Source organism: Engystomops pustulosus, chromosome 3 (genome assembly GCF_040894005.1).
Source record: "Engystomops pustulosus chromosome 3, aEngPut4.maternal, whole genome shotgun sequence".
In the NCBI taxonomy this organism is placed as follows: Eukaryota; Metazoa; Chordata; class Amphibia; order Anura; family Leptodactylidae; genus Engystomops; species Engystomops pustulosus.
Window position 1 is genome coordinate 30,231,769 of NC_092413.1, and position 12,839 is coordinate 30,244,607.

Below are 12,839 nucleotides of genomic sequence, written 5' to 3' on the forward strand. Positions count from 1 at the left end.
AGTTAAGGGAGGACACTACTCTTAAGCCAAAAATATAGGCAAATGTGAAGAACTGTTAACAGACTTTGATGGTCAGATGACTAAGTGGGAGCATCTGCAAAAAGAAGGATCTTGTGTGACAGTCAGTGGCCATTGAGCCATTGGCGTGCAAAACATATAGGACCTACAGAGAAGCATATAGAGTCCAAGATTCAACACTTTTTCTATCCACAAGCTAGAGGATAATATGCAAAATGTGTGACCACTGAGACCTCCACTGTTGAGCAATTTATTCCCTTCCCGTCAGAGGTGTGGAGAACGTAAAAAGTGAGATACTTTTTGTCAGCAACAAAATAGCTACAAATAAATGAAGTAATCGGTCTTAAAGGGGTTGTCCACTTTGAGCACATAATTGATATTTTTTGTGTGAAGAAAAGTTACAAAATTTTCCTGTATACTTTCTGTATCAATTTCTCAAGGTTTTCTAGATCTCAGCTTGCAAACATTCAACAGGAAGTTTCTTTGTTTACTTCCTGTTGATAAATACTGGTCCCTGGTCATGTGATGTCACACAGGTGCACAGCTCATTATAACACACAGCGCTGATCACTCTCTGTGATAACGAGCTGTGCACCTGTGTGACATCACATGACCATGGACCAGTTTTTACCCATGTGAAGTAAACAATGAAGCTTTCTATATAATGACAGCAAGATCTGGAAAACATGAGGAATAAATACTAAAAGAATACTGGAAAATTAGATCAATTAAAACAAATCCATTTAAAAAGACAACTGTTAGGGTTGTGTAACACAGAAGACAGGGGATAGTGTGCCCTGAGCTCGCCCCCACCTCTGTCCCTTTCTATAGCCCCCCACGCTAAACCGTAGGACGACTACTAGAAGACTCGGAATACACTGATAAGTGCGGGAAGGGAACAACACAAACAGACTAACAAACATTAACCCCTTAACGACGCAGCCATTTTGCAGGTTAAGGCTCAGCCCGATTTTTTGGATTCTGACCTGCGTCGCTTTATATGGTTATAACTTTTGAACACTGTTACTTATCAAAACGATTCTGAGATTGTTTTTTCCCCACATGTTGTACTTCATTTTAGTGGTAAATTTTGGCTGATAAGTTTTGCGTTTATTTACAAAAAAAAAGAAAATATGATAAATTTTTTGAAAAATTTGCCATTTTCGAAATTCAAAATCATTGCGTTTCCAGGCAGATAGATTTACCACCTAAATAAGTTGCTGAATAATATTTCCCATTTGTCTACTTTACATTTTCATAATTTTTGATATGTCTTGATAATTTATTTTGATGTCACGCGGCTTACAAAAAGAATATCGCTTTTCCGGATTTTCAGAATTGACTATTTTGGGGATAAATACAGTTTGGAATGAAATTTTACATATTTAGCATCAAAACCCCCTATATAACCAACCCATTTTCAAATCTGCACCCCTCAAGCTATCAGAAACCGCTTTTACGAAGATTGTTAACCCCTTGAGATCTTCATAGTAATTGAATCAAAATGGAGGTGAAATTTAGAATGGTCAAATTGTTCCCTTATACGTTCATTTAGCACTAAAATGTACACATTTCCAAAATATAAAAAGAGAAAACCCACCATACAATTTGTTCTGCAATTTCTCCTGAGTACAAAGACCCCCCACATGTGGCCGTTACTTGTTTTATGGGCGCACAGCGAGACGCAGAAGGGAAGGAGCGCCCTGCAGCTGCCAGGATTTTAGTTTCCTCATTGGCCCCTTTTGAAGGCTATAAAATTTTCGCTTTTGCGTTATTGGGGCCATGTGATGCCATTTTTTTTGCGGGATGAGATGCTTTTTCCATTGTTACCATTTTGGGGTTGGTATCACCTATTGTTGAAAATTTAGGAACTTTTTTTGAGGGCAGGAGTAGAAAAGCATCAATTCTGTACTGGATTTTTTACTCTTTTTTTTTTTGGTGTTCACCGTATAGACTAATAATCATGTTATCTTTATTCTATGGGTCGATACGATTACGGGGATACCAGACTTGAATATATTTTCTTACGTTTTACTAAATTTGTCAAACAAAACCCTAATGTGGGGAAAAATCTATCATTTATGTATTGCCGTCTTCCAAGTGGCATAACATTGTTACTTTTTTGGCTACGGAGCTGGTTGATGGCTTGTTTTTTGCGGGACATGTTGTACTTTGCACCAGTATCATGTCGGAGTACACATGGTTTTTTGATCGCATTTTATAGCATTTTTTGTGGGATTGAATAGCTAAAAATCATAATTTTTGGAAGGTTTATAGCAGTTTTTTTTTACGGCGTTTATCGTGGGGGTTCAATAATGATTTACTTTTATTCTACGGGTTGTTACGGACGCGGTGATACTATATATGTGGGGTTTGTGTTATGATTTAGACTTTTTTTTTAGTTATATGTCTCTTTATATGTTTTGGGGGTTTTGGGCATTTTTAGTGATTTATTACTTTATTTTTTTATTGAATAACATTTTTTTTTTTACTTTTTCACTTTTATACCATGGGACATGAAGAAGCAATCTTCTGATTGCTTCTTCATGATAATATTCTGCAATACTCATGTATTGCAGAGTATTATCAGTGTCAGCCTATGCACTTGCATAGGCTGGCACTGTGCCAGTAAGATGACGTCACAGACGCCATCTTACTGGCAATTCTTGCAGGTAACTCTGGGGTCCAGATCGGACCCCAGAGTAACTATAGCAACGATCGGCGCACCCCGAAAACGGTTCGGGGGGGCCGATCGTGGGGGAAAGACCCCCCAGATACATGTTAGATGCCGCGGTCGCGCTGACCGCGGCATTTAACGGGTTAAGCACCCGCGATCGGAGTCAACTCCGATCGCGGGTGTTACACTGGGGTGCCGGCTATCAGTCACAGCCGGCACCCCGTGTTTCCCGATGCCGGTTCGGCTCAGATCTTGAGCCAAACCGGCATCAGCTCAGCGTCCGATATATCGGACGCTGAGCGCTAAGTCACTGAGCTCAGCGTCCGATATATCGGACGCTGAGCGTTAAGAGGTTAAACACAAAAGAGTAGTAAACTAGGCGGAGTCACAACGAGAGGGAACGTCAAGAGCTAAATCAGGAAGCAAATGGGGTCAATGTCAAAAACTAGCCGAAATCACAACAATACAGAACACAGAGCAAGTCAAACCTAATGCAGAGAGCAAGCGATGAAGGGATTTCAAAAACTGGCAGAGGTGACTAGTGAAGCTGCAATTTATGCAGCCAGAGCCCCACCTCCAGAACCTGATAGGAGCTGGACAACTTCTGAGAATTAACCCCTCATGGTGCAGAATAACAAAGCACAATCACAGACACCATGCAGAGGTACCACAACTCCCAGCACTCCAGAACACAACCCCTAAACAGCGCAAGGTCTTAGCAGCCGCTGCCCGGGGCGCGCACCAGTGATCGCTGGTAGCGGACGAGAGGTGGAGTTTGCGTGGAGACGCGAAGGAGGTCGGAGAACGCTGCTAGCACCACCAGAAGAACCAGAAGTCCCAGCGTTCACCCCTGCAAACCTGAAAACAACATACACAGAAAAAGTCCACCAATGGTCAAATAAGTAAATCTACCAGATAAATAGATCACAGTAACCTGTATAGAGGTATAGAAGGTCTAGTGCTCAGAACAAGCCAATGCACAGATAGTCCCCGGGTGACATACAAGATAGGTTCCAGAGGTTTGTTCTTAAGTTGAATTTATATGTACTGTAAGTCGAAACTATATATTTTATAATTGTAGCTCCAGATAAATATTTTTTTGTTCCCAGTGACAATTGGAGTTTCCAAATTTTTTGCTGTAATGGAAACAAGGATTATCAATAAAACTTCATGACAGACACCTTACAGCTGATCATTGCAGCCTGGGACTATAGTAACATCCAGAGAGCTTCACCAGAGGTCACAGTGAGCAGAGAGGCCCGTCTGAAACTAGGGTTCGTCTGTAAGTCAGGTGTAGGGTATCGCCTGTATTTGTTTACAAAGAAGTATTGCACATTACCCAGAGGAATAAAAGAGGACAAGGGACTCATACACAGGTATATACAGGCCAAGGCTGGACACCATTATTATTATTTGACCATTGTTTTTTTGGGTATATTGTCTTGGATTTGTTTTCATTGATTTAACAGAGTGTTATTTTATGCTTTCTACATTTAGTTTTTTTGTTTCCTCTTTTTTTGTGGTGTTATTTGATTTGGGAACAATCCATTTGATCTGGTGGGGGTGCATTGTGTCCGTGTCCCCAATATTGGAAAATTGTAGAACTTTTCATTACAAAAACAATTATTCAATTATTTGCCGAAAGTGGACAACCCCTTTAAGGGCATTGCTAATCAATATATATCATCTTGCTTTTTCAAACAGTCCATAAACTTTTGCTAATTTTTTTTCGATTACAGGAAAAAACAGAATGGAACATCCCGACGCTGCCGTCCTTGATATCGGAGGCACAACGGAAAACCTTGTTTTAAAACAATGAAAAACCCAAATGTAGCCGAAGAGCAAAGAGCGGATAAACAAAGGGAATAACAAGGGTTTCCAACTCGATTAGTTTCCAGTCCATTTTTTTTAAATGAACGGTGAAGCTGAATGTGAGACTCTCGAAAGCCATCTTATCTGTCAGTGGGTGTTCTCATTATTAGCGTCCTCGTGTGCCAAAAAGACGGGTATAAAGCTACATAAAGCTGATCAGAATTGTCAAATTATCCCGTTTATAGGATTCCTGTGGAGAAATTCGCTGTGTTGTATTAACAGCAACTCACTAAAAAGGGCTATTTTCTCTACTGGGATTTCGGGAAAGAGACAATATTTATTTTTTTTTTAGCCGGAAAATTGATTGTGAGTAACAGGATTGCCAGGTTGAAAGTAGTGAATTATCATATCATATGATTAAATGAAAGCTTACCTTGTTATAAGGTAACTAGACATGTCCCAGTGGGATCGAGACAATGTTTGATTAAACCAGCCATCACCGCTTTAAATTCAAGGAACAAATTAAAGAATAATTGAGATCCCTTTCCGAATCTTTTAAAAGCTGCATATATAAAAGCCGCGGCTCCAGGTGGTGAACCAATTAACTGATGAATAAAATCAACGCCGGTTGACATCCGTCAGCCACTTACATTCTATAAAACAGATACATTAATGTGTTCTTTACGCCAAATAAATGGTTGAATGTGGAAATTTGTAAAAGAAAAAAGACCTTCAAAAAGATTAAGGTCAGATTCGCACTAGACCCTAATCTAACCCGTGCAACATTTTTGCTTTGTTTGTTACTTTTTTTTCCCGTTGTGTGGATGGTTACAGTCTACGAATAGATAAACATTATGGTGCACAGTATTTAGACCTCCCTAAATCATTAGAAATTTATGGTTAATTTTTTACGAATTTATGCGCTAACCAGGTTTTGGCACATTGGGGCAGATTTATTTACCCAGCCCATTCGCGATCCAGCGACGCTTTCTCTGCGGTGTATTCGGGTCCGGCCGGGATTCACTAAGGTAGTTCCTCCGCCGTCCACCAGGTGGCGCTGCTGCGCTGAAGTTCCCCGGAGGCGCGCTGGAATGCCCTGAAATTCACCGGCCTATACCTGGTGAAGGTAAGTGTAATTTTCGCAACACATTTTTTGTTTTAAATGCGGCGGTTTTTCCGAATCCGTCGGGTTTTCGTTCGTCCACGCCCCCCGATTTCCGTTGCGTGCATGCCAGCGCCGATGTGCCACAATCCGATCGCGTGTGCCAAAATCCCGGGGCAATTCATGGGAAATCGCCGCAAATCGGAAATATTCGGGTAACACGTCGGGAAAACGCGAATCGGGCACTTAGTAAATGACCCCCATTGACTAAAAGATACTTTTTATATTAATTTTAGAAAGATTGGAACTAGACTAGAGATGAGTGGACCTGAATTTTCAGTTGGGTAATCACAGCCGTGGTTAGTAGATAGGGGAGTCAATTTGCTGAATTAGCTTCACAGCCACCAATGTGCAATATGTCTGGGTCACATGGGACGCACCTGGATCCGAACTGAAAGTTTGGGTCCTCTCATCTCTAAACTAGACTAAAAATGCCAAGTACACAACAAAGCATCATCCCAAAGTCAATGGAAATTTTTGCTAACTTGTCACAACTTTATTGAATCACAAATTTTTGGTATAAAATTGTGCATTTTAAGCGACTTTCCTGTCGACTTTGTACAAGGGAAAGTGCATAAAATGTGGTGCAAATGTGGTGCAAGTACCAAGAAAAAAACAAACTATGTGAGTCTGTGAAAGACTGGGGACACAGCGATACATTTTTGGGGTTTTCAGATCATATTCATGCAGGTTGGTTACAGAACCGTTAAAGAATGTATTATTTTATTTTTTATTTTTCTCCAACAATATAAGAATAAAGACTTAAATGTGGAAAGGGAGATGGGACACTGAGAAAACTGCTCTACAAAACAACAGAATCTGATGTACGTGTATGTGTGGCTCTAAAATCACTAAAATGCATTATTCTATAATTTTGTAAATTAAAAAATGGGCCTTGAGTCCTCTTACAGTGGTGAGATGCAGGTTCAGCCAGTTCTGCTGTTAAAGGGAACCTGTCATCACAAAAGGCATATTTCAGTGATGGCAGGTTACAAAGGTGCATGTGATCCTCATCATGTTTTTCTGAGTCTTAATTTGTTTTACTTCTTTCGAATCCTTTAGTTTATCTACCTGCCATAATCCTTTGCTGAGTGGGAGGGGGGAGTACTAGCAAGGAGAAGAGTATAATCTAATGGGGGCCCATAACAAATCTTTCATGGGACCTAATATGACACTTCCACCCTGATGCTAAGTCGTTAGTAGGGATGAGTAAACCCATGCAAATTTGGGTTCGACCAAACCTGAAAGTTTGGTTAGGGACCGGGCACTGAACCTAAACACTCACCTCCAACAGTAGTGCTGAGAGTGTTAACCTTTAAATGCCATCAATAAAGCCACTTTCCCAAAGATCGTTACTCCCCATAACATCGTTGGGGAACTACAATCCAAGATTAACCCCTTAAGGACGCAGGGTTTTTCGGCTCATTTCTTGCTCTCCAACTTCAAAAATCCATAACTTTTACATTTTTACGTGTACAGACCTTTGTGAGGGCTTATTTTGTGCGTAACAAATTTTACTTTCCCGTAATGTTATTTATTTTAACATGCCGTGTACTGCGAAGCTGAAAAAAAATTCCAAATGTGGAAAAATTGGAAAAAAAAAGAACGTCACGTTCTTGTGGGCTCAGTTTTTACGAATTTCACTCTTCGCTCCAAATAACATGCCTACTTTATTATTTGGTTCGGTGCGATCGCGGTGATACCAAATTTTTACAGGTTTTATTGTGTTTTAATACATTTTCAAAAATTAAACAAATGTGTACAAAAAAGAAAAAATTTTTTTTGCCATCTTCTGACGCTAATAACTTTTTCATACTTTGGCGCACGGAGATGTGTGAGGGGTAATTTTTTGCGAAATGAGGCGGCGTTTTCATTGCTACCATTTTGAGGTCTGTGCAACATTTTGATCATTTTTTATTTCATTTTTTATGTCATGTAAAAAGGTGTAAAAGTCGCATTTCGGACATTTGGGCGCCATTTCCCGCCTCGGAGGTCACCGCCGCCCATAACCGTTTTCATATTTTGATAGATCGGGCATTTTGGGACGCGGCGATACCTAATATGTTTGTGATTTTTACTGTTTATTATGTTTTATATCCGTTCTAGGAAAAGGGTGGGTGATATGAATTTTTAATATTTTATTAATTTTTTTTTTATTTTTTAAACTTTTTTTTTTCTTTTTTTTTCACTATTTTTTAGACCATCTAGGGTACATTAACCCTAGATAGTCAGATCGCTCCTACCATATACTGCAATACTTCTGTATTGCAATATATGGCATTTTTGCAGCACATTCATCACAATGAGCCACTGGCTCATTGTAACGAATCTGCAGAAGCCATGTAGCCTCGTGTCAAAAGAAGACCCGAGGCTACCATGGCAACCGATCGCCGCCCCCGATAACATTCGGGGGGCGCGACGATCGCATTAAAGATGGCGGCGCCCGCGCGACTTTGCCGGTGGCAATCACATGGTTAGTAGCCGCGATCGGTGCAAGCACCGACCGCGGTTATTAGCGGTGGGGGTTTTCTGCAAAATGCAAAAACCCCCACCTTTGTATGAAGAGGACTCAGCCCGTGAGCCCTCTCCATACATCCATAATACCTCTGCGCTGTAGAGCTACGGCGCAGAGCGTTAAGGGGTTAAATGTTGATGTGTGCCCCGTTGGCATTGAAAGAGTAAACACCCGCAATTGGCACAAACCCAACATTGTGGCTCTGGTCCACTCATCACTGAGTCTTTACTTTTGCTGTATGTTTTTACAGCGTTCTATCTTTATTTTTATTATTATTATTATTTTTTTTTTTCTGCCATTTATTTACTGCTTTGACACCATAATTAGAATTCCTGGGAATATCCAAGCTGCCATGTAAAAGATGGAAATAGCCCTTTAATAATAGCGCATAAAGAAGGTTTTTTTTTAATTATGTAAAGGACTTTGTACAATGTTATAGTGTTGACATGGTGCCATGCAACAGTAATGTATGGTGCCACATGAATCGTATGCAAAAAAAAAATTATCAAAATTAATCAGAATTATACATCTCAAACCAGTGAACAGATCTTATGGTTTTGCAAAAATAATTGATAAAAGGAATAATTGAATTAACCCAATAAAAATTATATTTATTATAAAAGTATAGACCAAAGTTTTGGTGTGCAGTCTCTATAAACAGCACGGATCTCCGTTTTCTGTAACAATACATTGATGTAAGATATTCTTAGCTTTAGTTACATTTTAATAACTAGGTGCTGGGCATCTGCCTACAGTGGAAGATGATGTGGTCTCTCCCATGGAATTACCATACATCACTTGCCTTCTGTGCGCAGAGGAACTGTCAACATGTTTTCCTTAGAATAGATATTTGTTAGGGAAGGCAAACCAATAATGAGTCACTGTATCCAGCTTTCCACAACTTCCTCCCCTGATGAAGGCAACGCCTCTTCATAAATATTATTTAATCTGTTGGCATCATGTATCATGGAAAACAGCATGCCTATCTAAACTATTTCCATATAGTGCGGTGGAAATGGACACTGGGAATACATCGATGCCTTGACCAATAACTATCCACATAAGACTAAAGAGAACATCATGATCTGACAGTGATATTTTTATGGTCCATTTATTAAATTTAATCTTCTGTGTTATTTTTCCAAGATTGATATTTAAAAAGCTGAAAATATATTCAGTTCCACATTCAATTATTTTCTATAATATATCTACACGATATTTGCAGATGATACTAGGCTCTGTAAAGTAATATATGCAGAGAAGGATTGTGTAATATTATAGAGGGATGTATGGAAACTGGAGGGTTTGGCAGAGAAATGGCTGATGAGGTTTAATGTAGATAAATATAGAGTTATTTACTTGGGCCATGGAATCAAAAAATAAACAATTTATTTTTTTTAAAAAGTGAATTAGAAGATCAGAAGAAGACTTGGGGCTTTTGGTGGATGATAAACTTAATTTTAGTGACCAGGCCAGACAGCTGTTAATAAGGCAAATAAAATAATGGAATGTATCAAGAGAGGAATAGATTCTCATGATAGGGACATCACTGTTCAGACTACACATTGAATATTATGTATATTTTTGGGTGCCAGTGTATAAAATGGACATATTAGAATTGAAACGGGTATAGAGAAGAGCAACCAAGACTATAAAGGGAATGGGGGGACTAGAATACAATGACAGATTACTAAACTTGGGGTTATTCATCTTTGAAAAAAATTTGGTTGAAGGATTACAATGCACAAATACCTAAGTCGACAGAACAGAGATCTATTCAAAGATTGTTTTATAACTAGGTCTGTGGCCAGGACAAAGAGGTATTATCTACACCAAGAGGAGAGGTGGTTCTACCATCCCCATATACAGGGGGTATTGTCTATTCGTAGAGGAGAGGTGGTCCTTCCATCCCCATAGATGGGGGATATTGTCTACACCTAGAGGAGAAGCAGTCCTACAATCACCATCAACAGAGGGCATCCTCTACCCCTAGAGGAGAGATGGTTCTGCTATTGCCATAGACCGGGATTCTTTACTGTAAGAGCAGTAAGACTATGGAACCCTTTGCTGCAGGAGGTTGTTGTGGTGAAGACAGGTCTGGATGCCTTTCGAGAGAACAGAAATATTGCATGTTGTGAGGAAAAAAACATTTTGATGAATTAATGTTGATCTAGAAAGTTCTGACTTCCATGTTAGGAGGTTAAGAAGGTTTTCCCTACTTTTTCCCTACTTTGGGTCAATTAACATCAGCCTTGTAGGATCTTTTTTTCCTTGTTCTAGATCAACAAACTATAGTTTGGACTTTCAGCTGTGGTAAAAAAATATAGGTTTTACTGTTTTTATTGATGTTATTGTACAGCCCCCATATATCTGATCACATGAAATCACAGCAGCCTGCGTGGAGTCATGGAGAGGAGTAGAAGTCCACGGAGGCATGCTGTGATTTCATGTGATCAAATATATGCATGGTGTACAGTTTGCTAATTTTAGGAGGCTTATGGACTTGATATGATGTCACCCTGGTCACATGAAATTACTGCTGCATGCTGAGAAAACATGGGAATGAGCTGCTGGATTCAGCTCGAAGAGGCCATGCACCCCATGACTCGCTATAGATATCCTTGGATACCATAAAAAATGATAAAGATGATTATATGGAAATCTGAGGGAAACTATTTTTAGCTAAAAGACGGATGTTAGTTAATAGGGCTTTATGGGAACCTGTCACTTCCTGTTTTTGTAAAAAAATGTGGTGACAGGTTCCATTTAAAAAATTAAATATAATAACATTTATTCATTTTTTTTTACTTTATAGCAAATGTTTTATTAAGGAATTCTACACCAAAAATAACCAAATCGGTGTTCTAATCAATTAAAAAATACTGTAGATATTTTTGGTTAGATTTATGAGATTTGTATTTGTTTTGACATTTTTAATTTCATCTTTAAATACCAACAGGAAAGGGAAAAAAAAAATCTTGTTTCTCCCGAGGAGCCACTTGGGAGCAGTATGGTCAAGGCTTTGAGTGCAGCCGCTCTATTGTTTCAAATATGATGACTGAATCAATCTGTCATACTCCGTCTCAGACTGGGAATCTGCTAGAAGAGAAAACTGATGACAAGTAAAATATTTTGCAGAATATCCATCTTTCACCTTTTGCGAATGCTCCTTTGGATTGTCATGTGGGAGCATAGTAGAGGGAATCCTTAATAAATGGGATGAAAATGAGACGCTTTCTAGTGCTGAGATGTTCAGTGATTGGATAATATGAGGTAAGAGGAGAAGAGATTCTGCACTCGTGAAGGGTCCATTACACATAATCAACTCATAAAAAGATGATGTTGATTTTCCATTTCATTTGTCTGACAAAATGTACTTAAAAAATAGGAAAAGACTTAAATGCTCTGATGGGTTATTAAATCAGTGAGAAATGCTTCTGGCCTCATTGACACGCTCGCCATGGAGCAGGAAAAGAAGACTTTCCTTCCCCTCCCTGCAAATCATTTATCGCTGGAAACTCTATACAAGCTTTTTAGTATAATCGTGTTTGCTTTGAAAAGCCCGACTTTGGTCTTCCAATTACACCATTTGCCATTCATCAGAAAGGTATCGGAGAATGGCCGGTTATGTTCTGCCGAATGGAGAGGAAATACCTGAAGAGTGTGCAGCATTTTTATAGTATAAAGTATCACACAACGAGAAATTTTCTCCAGGGGGCAACTAGTCAAATATATGTCCCACATTATAACATGAATATTAACTTATTTACTGGCTATAGTATTCTGCCTACTGAAGTATTTACTCTATACAAGTAAAGTTCCCAGCACTCAACTACTGTTGTTCAAGGTGGCATAGTTTTTATTCCAGCAAAAAGTGTAATGTTTTAACTGCCGCGGCATGGCTCTACCAGCTCCAACACACTCTCCTTGCTTTCTACCCTATACTTGTTAGCAGTGATATCAAGGGGCACATTTACTTACCCGGCCCTGTCGCGAACCCCGATCCAGATGGTCCGACGAAGATGAAGCCGGCGCGTTTCACCAACATCGTGCGCCTGAGATCCTGCTTCTATTGCTTCCCCACTAAGGTCCACCAGTGTATGTGAGTGCATGTCTTGCGATGCATGTCGATGTGCCAAATTCTGACCACTTGCGCCAAAAACCCCTGTTAAATGCTGCGCAATGCAGAAATCGTCTGGAAACCCGACGAAGATGCGGTCCGCGGACCCTTAGTAAATGAGCCCCCATGTGTTTGCTAAAGACTACCCTAGTTAAAACATTTTTGTAATGGGAACACTGGACTCAACAGACAAGAGAGTAAACCCTAAAACTCCAGCCTCCCTATAGCCCTGCCTACTTGCCTCTGCGTAACCAAGGCGATATGGGACAACCATGAAGACAGTCCCTCCCAGTGCCTAAGTGTGGACACTTAACAAGACAGACACATAAATAACACAAGGGGAAGGTTGACAATCTGGATCACAACCGAGATATAAGCATATAACATCGCAACTGAGCATATAAAGTACGAGATCGTATACGAAGAATAGTCAAGAACGCAAGCCAAATATCAGAAGTAAAGTAAAGTAAAGAGAGGTATAGCAAGTAAAGCGCAAACAAGAAAGCTAGCAAGAAAATCTTTAACCAGCAATGAA